General features: G+C 49.4%; 1 long non-coding RNA gene across 2 annotated transcripts; it reads left to right on the forward strand.

The window, feature by feature from the left end:
• The first annotated feature begins 1,965 nt into the window (after positions 1-1,965).
• Positions 1,966-6,151, forward strand: LOC142917813 (uncharacterized). 2 transcript variants are annotated; one of them, XR_012937223.1, is made up of 4 exons: positions 1,966-3,353; positions 3,965-4,022; positions 4,851-4,946; positions 5,402-6,151. It is a non-coding gene; the product is annotated as an uncharacterized LOC142917813 (long non-coding RNA). The 2 variants fall into 2 exon arrangements; XR_012937222.1 differs by lacking the exon at positions 1,966-3,353 and having other exon boundaries at positions 3,464-4,022.
• Positions 6,152-13,371: the final 7,220 nt, after the last annotated feature.

Genomic DNA, 13,371 nt, shown 5'->3' on the forward strand with positions numbered 1-13,371 from the left:
ATAGGCCACCGAGGGTTAGCGATTTTTATCTGCAAACACGAAGGGAGCTTGTTCCAACGAAGAGGGATAATCAACACGTGATCTTAAAAAAAAACGGTGGCAGAATGGCCACTGTTTCCCACAACTCCGATAAGCACGCTTTTATTTCGATTTAAAGCTTTCGTGACTGCAAAACCAAAGAAGAAGCACGCTTTTGCTACGTACGGCGCGAAAGTTTAGCTTACCGTTGACTTCCTACGTGTGGCAGCTCTTATTCATTCATCTCCCAGGAGGTGAAGGGTTGCGTTAAGTACCTCGGTTTCACCGCAAGTTGCGTGCCGTAATTGTCTCGGGGGTAATGACTTGCTTAATAATTATTATGCTTGTACATTTTAAATGGTTCTAAAGTTTCGATTTAAAGCTTTCGTGACTGCAAAGATTCATCTTCTTTGGTTCTTTCAGGTAAAGTCACCACCACGTAGAATGAGAATAAAATAATAAAATAACACAATAAAATTCTCACGACGTTTCGGCCACAACACAAGGTCGGGACGACAGGTTTCTTCCTTTCACCTGAAGAAGGCCACTTGTGTTGTGGCCGAAACGTCGTGAGACTTTTATTGTTTTAGTTTATTATTTTATCCTCATTCTACGTGATGACTTTACCGAAAGAACCAAAGAAGGTTCTAAAGTTATATAATTTTTTTCCGAGCATCTATGCCCTATATGCTGGCCACGAATAATGTTTATCTTTTCCCCCTGCTGTGTCCTCTTTACAGGCGACGCGTCTGAATGTGTTTAAAAATGACTCTGAGACCTGGGACTTCACCAACCCTGGCCTCAAGCAAGGTAAGACCAATATTGAGCATACCAGAGCCGCGCTCTCTCGACAGCTGGTGGTGGTGAGCCCTCGGTGTGTGGGGGGGGGGTGACGTTTTTAACGCAAGGGATGGGGGGTGTGCACGGCGTGATGAAACAGGCATTGACTATTTCTGTACGCAGCCGGCTTTGCCGTGTTATACTTGAAGATCCGTGGCCAAGTAGAGGGGGAAGTTTGGAGCGTTCTCAAGAGGATAATGCAGCTTCTGCACTTGAGATTTTGGTTGCAGAAAAATGTCACACCTGCAGACACTTGGTTGTCTTGAAGCACATTGGTGTACTGTTTACAATCTACAGAACTTGGTCGATGTCACAGGAAGTTATTTGAAACGCCACTCCCCTCTTCTGTATCAAACATGCAATCACTGCAATTGTGTAGAGCTGGTCAAGGTTATTTTCGTTTATACCTATCTTCTCCATATATATAAAAGGCAAAGTTGTGATTGTGTGTGTCTGTTCAAAATGTTTAGCGTACTTCCCGACATGCAACAAACTGGAAATTTGCCATGTGGGTACTTTCCAGACTGTACACCGTGCAAACATTACACAAATACACTTTTCTTTTTTGGGGGGGGGGGGGAGCTCGATAATGCATTTATTTTTTGCACGGCAAGTGAGCTGTGACGTCAAATCTGTCACGTGACCCGTAGTGTAGCGGTTAGCGCTACGCTGCGCTACGAACCCGGCGACCCAAGTTCGATTCCCGCTCACCGCCACCACCGGTGACGATTATTTTAACCGGTCCTGGGCCTCCCCTAGGTCGACTCAGCCTCAAACGAGTAACTGCTGTGGTGTGTGAACATCGCCACTGGGGAGACAAAGGCGGCCGGGCATGGTGGATCCAAGTCCCGGGCGAAGCCGGGTAGTAACAGCTAGCGCAACATATAACTAAATAATCTTTGTGTTTTTTTAGCCCATGCTAAGCTTGCGTAGTTTACTCTGGGCAGATTGGTTTTAAACTCCTGCCCGTGTACTTTGTTTTTCTAGTTAACCCTTCACAACAATGTGGCAGTTTAAGTGAATGTTGTGAAGAACAGGATTCACAAGGAGGCATGTGGCTGTTGGAGTGTTCAATAATCCATTGGATTAGTTTTTTTGTTACCATTAAAGCTGTTGCCCTGGTACTGGACATGCGATAGACATTGCCATTAAGTTGGTGGCGTTTTAGATTTTGATCAGCTTTGAAGATTTTCCCAACGTCAAGTGCATGTGGCCCATAGGCGGGTACTCGGTTGTTCGGGTGTATCAAGGCTGGTCATTTTTACACTACAGTGTAAAACCTTGCATTACGAGCATAATTTGTTCCGGGAACGTGTTTGTAATCCAAAGCGCTCGTACATCATAACACTCGTCTATCAGTTGTGTGATCACGTGACTCACGGCAGTACAAAGCGTGTCTACACGTCTACCAGTTGTGTGATCACGTGACGCTGGGCAGTACAAAGCGTGTCTACACGTACACTACTCGTATTGCAAGACCTCGCTCGTTTATCAAGTTAATATTTATTTACAATTTTAACTCGTCTTGCAAAACACTCGCAGACCAAGTTACTCGCAATCCAAGGTTTTACTTTGTATTTAGATTTACCAGGGTGTGTGTCTGTTGGATCAGAAGTAGATGCCAACTTTCACTGGCATATTTGAGGTGGACATTGCACGTTGCGTTTTTATATTTTGTAGGGTTGAGAAACCTTGACTGCATTATGTGGTGTCTGGATACTAAGCGGAGAAGCTTAGAGGATGTCAGAAAAGCCGATATTTACGATTGAAAATATCACTTATTATAAAGTAACCCTTTTAATTTGGTACGATTGAGCCTGAACAGGAAAATGTATCTTTGTCCCGAGTACATTGTGCGTACGCACAGATATTAGTTTCCGAAGAGGTAAGTCTCGCCACTTTATCAAGGGAGCTTCAGGGACACGGTGCGGTTTGATTTTATCGCCAAATTTCCGTAAACGCTTCGAAGAGTATTTTCCTCACTCCAAACATCAACGCTACAAGGAGCATCTGCGAGCATTGCCGCACACAGAAGCACACGGAGGCAATTTGCAAGCAACACACGAGCAATCAAGCGCCCGGCAGCCAACAGCCACCGACGTGAACGGCGACGACACGAACGGCGACATTGGCGACATCCTCGTCGGCACTTGGGAGGCACCGGGGACCAAGCAACCAACACGCCGCCGCCGCTGTGACACGCACGGCCGACCCGCGCCCCCCACGCCTGCAGCGCCACGTCACGGAACACTCGGCGCAGCACGCCGCATCCGCTGCACCGCAACCGCCAAGTGCCGCTTGGCAGAGGCCATCGGATAACCCGCGTCCAGCCGCAGGCACCGGGGGGACACGGCGCTGACAGACCGGCAAAGTACCGGCATCGCCGCGAAGAAGCCGACAGCGAGAAGGCGGCGAAGAACCGCAACCAGCGTCCCACCGCGGTGCTGCACTTCTTCAACGCGCCCACGGACATCACGGTCGAGATGTTCGCGCAGGTCCGTGCCCCCGCCGCCCCTTCAGCCTGCTGCCAGCAGCGCAGAAGGGGAGCGCGTTCGGTTTCTTTAAAAGTTTTCCCAGGTGAAGCTTTTATAAATATTCAAGTCTAAAGTTTGCACGTGAAACAATCGTGGGTTTTTAAGATGAGCCTATTGATGTTGTGGAGTTTGTGGTGGCCCATGACACGTTTCCTGTGACGGGACAAATGTAAAATGGTGTAATGTAGTTTCCTTTCAGCGGTTAAAACATAAGATGTATAAATAATGCAGTCGATGTTCCAAAGGGACTTTTTTGTTACAGACTAGACAACACCTCGCGTTAATTTGTCCTGTTCAATACATTACGATTCATATTCATTCGTATTCGAAAGGTTTACATTTCAGTCTTTGGACATTGTTTCTGCAAATGGTTGCATTCCCCCTGAGTCTATGCTTGGTGTTCACAATAATCTGAGCACTTTGAAAGACTGCTCCAAAGCTGGCGAATGTAAATTTAAAAATGGACAACGGGATTTGTGCCTGCAATTAAAATGACATCTCCCGAATGCTTTACCGGTGCACGTTAACTGTTACCAACTATAACGTGAACGCCGCCCGTTCTGTCCCCGCAGCTGTGCGACGAAATGTCGATTGCGAGGCCCCGCTCTTTCAAAGTGTTTTCTGGAAAAAGTAAGTCCCGCAAAGTATCTTTATTATTTATCTTACGTGTCATGGCACAGAATAAATCGTGTACTGTATTCTCCATGCAATCGTCGCTTGATTTACAGCACGACACCAGATGATCTGCAACGTGTGCTATGAGGCCATGCTCAAGAAACCCTGTGAAAAATTCTCTCCCGAGAGCAGTCCTTGCTATTCACTCGCGCCCAAGCTGACTGAAGCGTGTTAGCGTAGCCAAGGCATTGGACTGAAGCCTTCCTGCTGCAGAAATTCACCGACGACTGACACCACCCTTTAAACACGGCTTCTTTAGGTAAAGTCACGTAGAAGGGAAACAACAAAATAATAAATATATACAAACAGACAATTTCAACCGAGAAGATGGATTCTGGCTTAGCAATCATTGGAAGGATTTGATAAACCATTTCGGGTCTTAATTGATTGTTCACGCTTACGGTGGCTTTCAGACCGCATCCATTATTTTCGTCTCCCCCCTCCTCTTTTCAGAACATAGATGGACTCGTCCATCTGAACAACTGCCAAATCGCTCTCCGTGGTGCTAACGTTAAAAATAACCGCCACTTTTTTAAAATTTTCTTGCTGTGGTTTTCACACCTGATGATGATTGCTTGTGTTGCAGTCGAAACGTCGTGAGAATTTTATTGTTTTATATTTTTATTATTTTATTGTTTCCCTTCTACGTGGTGGTGACTTTACCGAAAGAACCAAGAATATGAATCCCTGCAGTCACGAAAGCTTTAAATCAAAATGGCGAAGGGTGTTGCGTTTTACACGACCCAAATTACTCTATGAGCGACGGTCCGTCCACGTGTCCAGCCGATAGGAGCGTGTCCGGCCTGATGGAGTGGGAGACCAAGAACGATGCCATGGAGGCTCTGGCGTGCATTAACCATCACCCCCTGAAGAACGCAAGTAAGTTGTGGGGTGTTGGCCATTTGTGTTGGTGCGATGACATTGAAGCGGTGCTGCATTATCGGCAAATCTTTGGTCGTACGCTCTGTTGAGCACCTAATGTTCAGATTTGGGGGGGGCGCTTGTTATTACCATAGCACCATCTGTGTACACTGGCTGCCTAGCAGCCTTGGGTGAAATTGCAGGAAGCGAAAGCAGTTGTAGATTGTTGTATTATATATTAACAGGTTGTTATTTATGGGCGATTTGGATTTCGTTGTTGTTTGCATATACAGAATGGAATTGAAAGTTGACATAGCCAAGCACTTTCACTTATCACAACTCAACGTTATCTTAGCTCCCTGAATGAGTTTGTTAACATCAACAAAGACCCTCCTAAGAATCGCTTCATTGTTTTAAGTTTTTGTGTGCTCCAGTGAAGACGTCATGTGGCTCCCCTGTTTTTATTTTCTCAGATGTTCCATACCTCTACACCCTCAAACTGTGCTTCTCCACTGCCCAGCCTTCATAGAAGACAACTCAACATGTTTCATGCCGTATTGAACGTCGGTGTCAACATCATTGTCACTTTGTGTATTATTTGTGAATGTCCCATCACTCTTGTTTAAAGTTAACCGTGGGTATAGGTCGAAAGTGCAATTTGACGCGTTTACATTTTAGTTGTCATTTTTTGGAGGATTAATTTAGATTTCTATATTGACTGCACCGAAAGATTTTAAAGGTCGCAGTGGAAATGAAGAATGTTGAAATTAAAATAATTATGATTAGTCTCCTTAACCTGCCGAGTTTGTCTGCCGTGTGCATTGCTATTTTGTCCATGAGCCCCAAACCAGATTTCACTTGGCAGTCCTCGGGTGCCGTAACTTTAGCGGCTCCAATTAATTTACAATTTGGGGGGGTTCTCAACTTGCTCATAGCCAAAGTTTTTGCTCCCACCACGAGTGATGCTCCTTTCTTGCTGTAGCCCATGGCACTAATATTGCCCATTTAATTTCATAACGGAGAGCTCTGAAATAAATGCCAAAGAGACCCTTTTGGGGGGGGGGGGGCTGGTAAAAATATACCCCGACTCATTGAAAATCCCATTGAAAAACATGGGTTGGCATTCTGTACAGTGCGTGTATTTAGCAGGTTAATACGCTTGCAAATATAAACCCCAAGAGAAAATAGAACAGTGTTTGAAAATAAAAGCATGGAGAGATGCATGTTTGACATCGAACTGGAATCGATTGAACATGAGCGTGGAGACATGAAGGAAGTTGGGCATAGGGTAGGTGAGTGACTGAGTGAATGAGTGACTGAGTGTGTGGGTGGCTAGGTGAGTGACTGTGTGTGTGGCTAGGTGAGTGACTGAGTGTGTGGGTGGCTAGGTGAGTGACTATGTGTGTGGCTAGGTGAGTGACTGAGTGTGTGGGTGGCTAGGTGAGTGACTGTGTGTGTGGCTAGGTGAGTGACTGAGTGAATGAGTGACTGTCTATGTGGGTGGCTAGGTGAGTGACTGCGTGAATGAGTGACTGTGTGGGTGGCTAGGTGAGTGTCTGGGTGGCTAGGTGAGTGACTGAATGACTAAGTGTCTGTATGGATGGCTAGGTGAGTGAATGAGTGACTGTGTGGGTGGCTAGGTGAGTGACTGAGTGTGTGGGTGGCTAGGTGAGTGACTGAGTGAGTGACTGTGTGTGTGGCTAGGTGAGTGAGTGACTGAGTGTGTGGGTGGCTAGGTGAGTGACTGTGTGTGTGGCTAGGTGAGTGACTGAGTGTGTGGGTGGCTAGGTGAGTGACTGTGTGGCTAGGTGAGTGAATGAGTGACTGTCTATGTGGGTGGCTAGGTGAGTGACTGCGTGAATGAGTGACTGTGTGGGTGGCTAGGTGAGTGTCTGGGTGGCTAGATGAGTGACTGAATGACTAAGTGTCTGTATGGTTGGCTAGGTGAGTGACTGAGTGACTGAGTGTGTGGGTGGCTAGGTGACTGAGTGTGTGGGTGGCTAGGTGAGTGAATGAGTGACTGTGTGGGTGGCTAGGTGAGTGACTGAGTGACTGAGTGTGTGGGTGGCTAGGTGAGTGAGTGAATGAGTGACTGTGTGAGTGTCTAGGTGAGTGACTGAGTGACTGAGTGTGTGGGTGGCTAGGTGAGTGACTGAGTGAATGAGTGACTGTGTGGGTGGCTAGGTGAGTGTGTGAATGAGTGACTGTGTGGGTGGCTAGGTGAGTGACTGTGGGTGGCTAGGTGAGTGACTAAGTGTCTGTGTGGGTGGCTAAGTGAGTGACTGAGTGAATGAGTGAGTGTGTGGGTGGCTAGGTGAGTGAGTGTGTGGGTGGCTAGGTGAGTGACTGTGTGGGTGGCTAGGTGAGTCACTGAGTGAATAAGTGACTGTGTCTGTAGGTGGCTAGGTGAGTGAATGAGTGACTGTCTATGTGGGTGGCTAGGTGAGTGACTGCGTGAATGAGTGACTGTGTGGGTGGCTAGGTGAGTGTCTGGGTGGCTAGATGAGTGACTGAATGACTAAGTGTATGGTTGGCTAGGTGAGTGACTGAGTGAAAGAGTGACTGAGTGTGTGGGTGGCTAGGTGATTGAGTGTGTGGGTGGCTAGGTGAGTGACTGAGTGAATGAGTGACTGTGTGGGTGGCTAGGTGAGTGACTGAGTGAATGAGTGACTGAGTGTGTGGGTGGCTAGGTGAGTGACTGAGTGAATGAGTGACTGTGTGAGTGTCTAGATGAGTGACTGAGTGAATGAGTGACTGAGTGTGTGGGTGGCTAGGTGAGTGACTGGGTGAATGAGTGACTGTGTGGGTGGCTAGGTGAGTGCGTGAATGAGTGACTGTGTGGGTGGCTAGGTGAGTGACTGTGGGTGGCTAGGTGAGTGACTGAATGAGTGACTAAGTGTCTGTGTGGGTGGCTAAGTGAGTGACTGAGTGAATGAGTGAGTGTGTGGGTGGCTAGGTGAGTGAGTGTGTGGGTGGCTAGGTGAGTGACTGTGTGGGTGGCTAGGTGAGTCACTGAGTGAATAAGTGACTGTGTCTGTAGGTGGCTAGGTGAGTGACTGAGTGAATGAGTGTCTTTGTGGGTGGCTAAGTGAGTGACTGAGTGAATGAGTGACTGAGTGTGTGGGTGGGTAGGTGAGTGTGTGAATGAGTGTGTGGGTGGCTAGATGAATGAGTGACTGAGTGTGTGGGTGGCTAGGTGAGTGACTGAGTGTGTGGGTGGCTAGGTGAGTGAATGAGTGACTGTGGGTGGCTAGGTGAGTGAGTGACTGTGTGGGTGGCTAGGTGAGTGAATGAGTGACAGTGTCTGTGTGGGTGCGTAGGTGAGTGTGTGTCTGTGTGGGTGGCTAGGTGAGTGAGTGACTGAATGTGTGGGTGGCTAGGTGAGTGAGTGAATGAGTGACTTGACTGTCTGTGTGGGTGGCTAGGTGAGTGACTGTGTCTGTGTGGGTGGCTAGGTGAGTGAGTGACTGAGTGTGTGGGTGGCTAGGTGAGTGAGTGACTGAGTGTGTGGGTGGCTAGGTGAGTGACTGTGTCTGTGTGGGTGGCTAGGTGAGTGAGTGACTGAGTGTGTGGGTGGCTAGGTGAGTGTGTGAATGAGTGACTGTGTGGGTGGCTAGGTGAGTGACTGTGGGTGGCTAGGTGAGTGACTAAGTGTCTGTGTGGGTGGCTAAGTGAGTGACTGAGTGAATGAGTGAGTGTGTGGGTGGCTAGGTGAGTGAGTGTGTGGGTGGCTAGGTGAGTGACTGTGTGGGTGGCTAGGTGAGTCACTGAGTGAATAAGTGACTGTGTCTGTAGGTGGCTAGGTGAGTGAATGAGTGACTGTCTATGTGGGTGGCTAGGTGAGTGACTGCGTGAATGAGTGACTGTGTGGGTGGCTAGGTGAGTGTCTGGGTGGCTAGATGAGTGACTGAATGACTAAGTGTATGGTTGGCTAGGTGAGTGACTGAGTGAAAGAGTGACTGAGTGTGTGGGTGGCTAGGTGATTGAGTGTGTGGGTGGCTAGGTGAGTGACTGAGTGAATGAGTGACTGTGTGGGTGGCTAGGTGAGTGACTGAGTGAATGAGTGACTGAGTGTGTGGGTGGCTAGGTGAGTGACTGAGTGAATGAGTGACTGTGTGAGTGTCTAGATGAGTGACTGAGTGAATGAGTGACTGAGTGTGTGGGTGGCTAGGTGAGTGACTGGGTGAATGAGTGACTGTGTGGGTGGCTAGGTGAGTGCGTGAATGAGTGACTGTGTGGGTGGCTAGGTGAGTGACTGTGGGTGGCTAGGTGAGTGACTGAATGAGTGACTAAGTGTCTGTGTGGGTGGCTAAGTGAGTGACTGAGTGAATGAGTGAGTGTGTGGGTGGCTAGGTGAGTGAGTGTGTGGGTGGCTAGGTGAGTGACTGTGTGGGTGGCTAGGTGAGTCACTGAGTGAATAAGTGACTGTGTCTGTAGGTGGCTAGGTGAGTGACTGAGTGAATGAGTGTCTTTGTGGGTGGCTAAGTGAGTGACTGAGTGAATGAGTGACTGAGTGTGTGGGTGGGTAGGTGAGTGTGTGAATGAGTGTGTGGGTGGCTAGATGAATGAGTGACTGAGTGTGTGGGTGGCTAGGTGAGTGACTGAGTGTGTGGGTGGCTAGGTGAGTGAATGAGTGACTGTGGGTGGCTAGGTGAGTGAGTGACTGTGTGGGTGGCTAGGTGAGTGAATGAGTGACAGTGTCTGTGTGGGTGCGTAGGTGAGTGTGTGTCTGTGTGGGTGGCTAGGTGAGTGAGTGACTGAATGTGTGGGTGGCTAGGTGAGTGAGTGAATGAGTGACTTGACTGTCTGTGTGGGTGGCTAGGTGAGTGACTGTGTCTGTGTGGGTGGCTAGGTGAGTGAGTGACTGAGTGTGTGGGTGGCTAGGTGAGTGAGTGACTGAGTGTGTGGGTGGCTAGGTGAGTGACTGTGTCTGTGTGGGTGGCTAGGTGAGTGAGTGACTGAGTGTGTGGGTGGCTAGGTGAGTGTGTGAATGAGTGACTGTGTGGGTGGCTAGGTGAGTGACTGTGGGTGGCTAGGTGAGTGACTAAGTGTCTGTGTGGGTGGCTAAGTGAGTGACTGAGTGAATGAGTGAGTGTGTGGGTGGCTAGGTGAGTGAGTGTGTGGGTGGCTAGGTGAGTGACTGTGTGGGTGGCTAGGTGAGTCACTGAGTGAATAAGTGACTGTGTCTGTAGGTGGCTAGGTGAGTGAATGAGTGACTGTCTATGTGGGTGGCTAGGTGAGTGACTGCGTGAATGAGTGACTGTGTGGGTGGCTAGGTGAGTGTCTGGGTGGCTAGATGAGTGACTGAATGACTAAGTGTCTGTATGGTTGGCTAGGTGAGTGACTGAGTGAAAGAGTGACTGAGTGTGTGGGTGGCTAGGTGACTGAGTGTGTGGGTGGCTAGGTGAGTGACTGAGTGAATGAGTGACTGTGTGGGTGGCTAGGTGAGTGACTGAGTGAATGAGTGACTGAGTGTGTGGGTGGCTAGGTGAGTGACTGAGTGAATGAGTGACTGTGTGAGTGTCTAGATGAGTGACTGAGTGAATGAGTGACTGAGTGTGTGGGTGGCTAGGTGAGTGACTGAGTGAATGAGTGACTGTGTGGGTGGCTAGGTGAGTGCGTGAATGAGTGACTGTGTGGGTGGCTAGGTGAGTGACTGTGGGTGGCTAGGTGAGTGACTGAATGAGTGACTAAGTGTCTGTGTGGGTGGCTAAGTGAGTGACTGAGTGAATGAGTGAGTGTGTGGGTGGCTAGGTGAGTGAGTGTGTGGGTGGCTAGGTGAGTGACTGTGTGGGTGGCTAGGTGAGTCACTGAGTGAATAAGTGACTGTGTCTGTAGGTGGCTAGGTGAGTGACTGAGTGAATGAGTGTCTTTGTGGGTGGCTAAGTGAGTGACTGAGTGAATGAGTGACTGAGTGTGTGGGTGGGTAGGTGAGTGTGTGAATGAGTGTGTGGGTGGCTAGATGAATGAGTGACTGAGTGTGTGGGTGGCTAGGTGAGTGACTGAGTGTGTGGGTGGCTAGGTGAGTGAATGAGTGACTGTGGGTGGCTAGGTGAGTGAGTGACTGTGTGGGTGGCTAGGTGAGTGAATGAGTGACTGTGGGTGGCTAGGTGAGTGAGTGACTGTGTGGGTGGCTAGGTGAGTGAATGAGTGACAGTGTCTGTGTGGGTGCGTAGGTGAGTGTGTGTCTGTGTGGGTGGCTAGGTGAGTGAGTGACTGAATGTGTGGGTGGCTAGGTGAGTGAGTGAATGAGTGACTTGAGTGTCTGTGTGGGTGGCTAGGTGAGTGACTGTGTCTGTGTGGGTGGCTAGGTGAGTGAGTGAATGAGTGACTTGAGTGTCTGTGTGGGTGGCTAGGTGAGTGACTGTGTCTGTGTGGGTGGCTAGGTGAGTGAGTGAATGAGTGACTTGAGTGTCTGTGTGGGTGGCTAGGTGAGTGACTGTGTCTGTGTGGGTGGCTAGGTGAGTGAGTGACTGAGTGTGTGGGTGGCTAGGTGAGTGAGTGACTGAGTGTGTGGGTGGCTAGGTGAGTGACTGTGTCTGTGTGGGTGGCTAGGTGAGTGAGTGACTGAGTGTGTGGGTGGCTAGGTGAGTGGGTGACTGAGTGTGTGGGTGGCTAGGTGAGTGACTGTGTGGGTGGCTAGGTGAGTGAGTGAGTGTGTGGGTGGCTAGGTGAGTGAGTGACTGTGTGCGTGGCTAGGTGACTGTGTGGGTGGCTAGGTGAGTGAGTGACTGTGTGGGTAGCTAGGTGAGTGAGTGAATGAGTGAGTGTGTGGGTGGCTAGGTGAGTGAGTGTGTGGCTAGGTGAGTGACTGTGTGTGTGGGTGGCTAGGTGAGTGAGTGACTGAGTGTGTGGGTGGCTAGGTGAGTGAATGAATGAGTGAGTGTGTGGGTGGCTAGGTGAGTGAGTGTGTGGCTAGGTGAGTGACTGTGTGTGTGGGTGGCTAGGTGAGTGAGTGACTGAGTGTGTGGGTGGCTAGGTGAATGAGTGACTGTGGGTGGCTAGGTGAGTGAGTGACTGTGGGTGGCTAGGTGAGTGAGTGAATGAGTGACTGTGTGTGTGTGGCTAGGTGAGTGAGTGACTGAGTGTGTGGGTGGCTAGGTGAGTGACTGTGTGGGTGGCTAGGTGAGTGACTGAGTGTGTGGGTGGCTAGGCGAGTGACTGTGTGTCTGTGTGGGTGGCTAGGTGAGTGAGTGACTGTGGGTGGCTAGGTGAGTGAGTGAATGAGTGACTGTGTGTGTGTGGCTAGGTGAGTGAGTGACTGAGTGTGTGGGTGGCTAGGTGAGTGACTGTGTGTGGGTGGCTAGGTGAGTGAGTGACTGAGTGTGTGGGTGGCTAGGTGAGTGAGTGACTGAGTGTGTGGGTGGCTAGGTGAGTGAGTGACTGAGTGTGTGGGTGGCTAGGTGAGTGTGTGTCTGTGTGGGTGGCTTATCAGGGACTGGTCCCATGTGGCCAGTGGTCGAGACCTGTACCTTGGCTGGGTCAGGTCAGACTAGCCTCCCCTAGGACCCCCTTAGCCGGAGGACCCCGAGACCCTAGCCCAGGAATAGGGTGAGTTAGACCGAAGCCGTACCTCCTCAGCTAGCAGCGGGTGAAGGGGCCGTTACCCCTTCAAGTAGAAGGCTGCATTGTATTGTTAAGCACCTTTGTAATAAATAAGCGTTGCCTCTACCGATTCGTCTCTACGCCGTCTTAAAGAACCCACTACACATGTACAGGCATAGCTCTTACGTCTTTAACCATTGAACTTGTTTTAAATATATAAAATGCTCTAAACATTTATCATGTGCACAGTATCGTAATTAAGGCGGGTACTGATACCCCAATGAAGTGCTCATATTTGGTCAGAGGAAAACTAATGCTCATTCGGTAATGCATCTCCATTGGAAGCACGTTATGATGACCTCCTACAGCGCTGTTTCACGAAGTGTTCCGTTTATCAAGAACGCATCCTGAGCGCCATAAGTGGCTCGCATATAACTGAAGGCCGCCTGGGATCAAACTTACAAAATAAGCGGATGAGAGCAGGTTGGTGCGCTTTTGGAAAATGTAACTTGATAATGAAACGCAAGACCCAATCTAGATGTGACTCACTTGCAGCACTCCACTGCCCCTACTCCACCCCCTCCACTCTTTATCTCTCCTCCCTGGCTCCTCACCCCCTCTCTTACCTACATAGCCTCTTGTCACAGCAGCCCTTTTGCCCACTTCAGCAATTGTTTTCTTGCTGTGGTTGTCCCACCTGACGGCGGACGCTTGTTGTGTTGCGCCCGAAATGTCGCGGATTTAATTTATTTTATACCTACTACGTGACTTTACCTAAAGAGCCAAAGAGCGAGGCCCAATGTTTAGAGAGTTCAAGGGTATGTAAAGCAAGGCCAAAGGCACGTAGAGGCACAACCATAAGATAACATAACACGTTCTCCTGCGGAGGGAGCTGGTA

This window comes from Petromyzon marinus, unplaced genomic scaffold, assembly GCF_048934315.1.
Source record: "Petromyzon marinus isolate PM22_M1 ecotype Great Lakes invasive population unplaced genomic scaffold, UKy_Petmar_22M1.pri1.0 PM_G_Scaffold_53, whole genome shotgun sequence".
NCBI classification, from domain to species: Eukaryota; Metazoa; Chordata; class Hyperoartia; order Petromyzontiformes; family Petromyzontidae; genus Petromyzon; species Petromyzon marinus.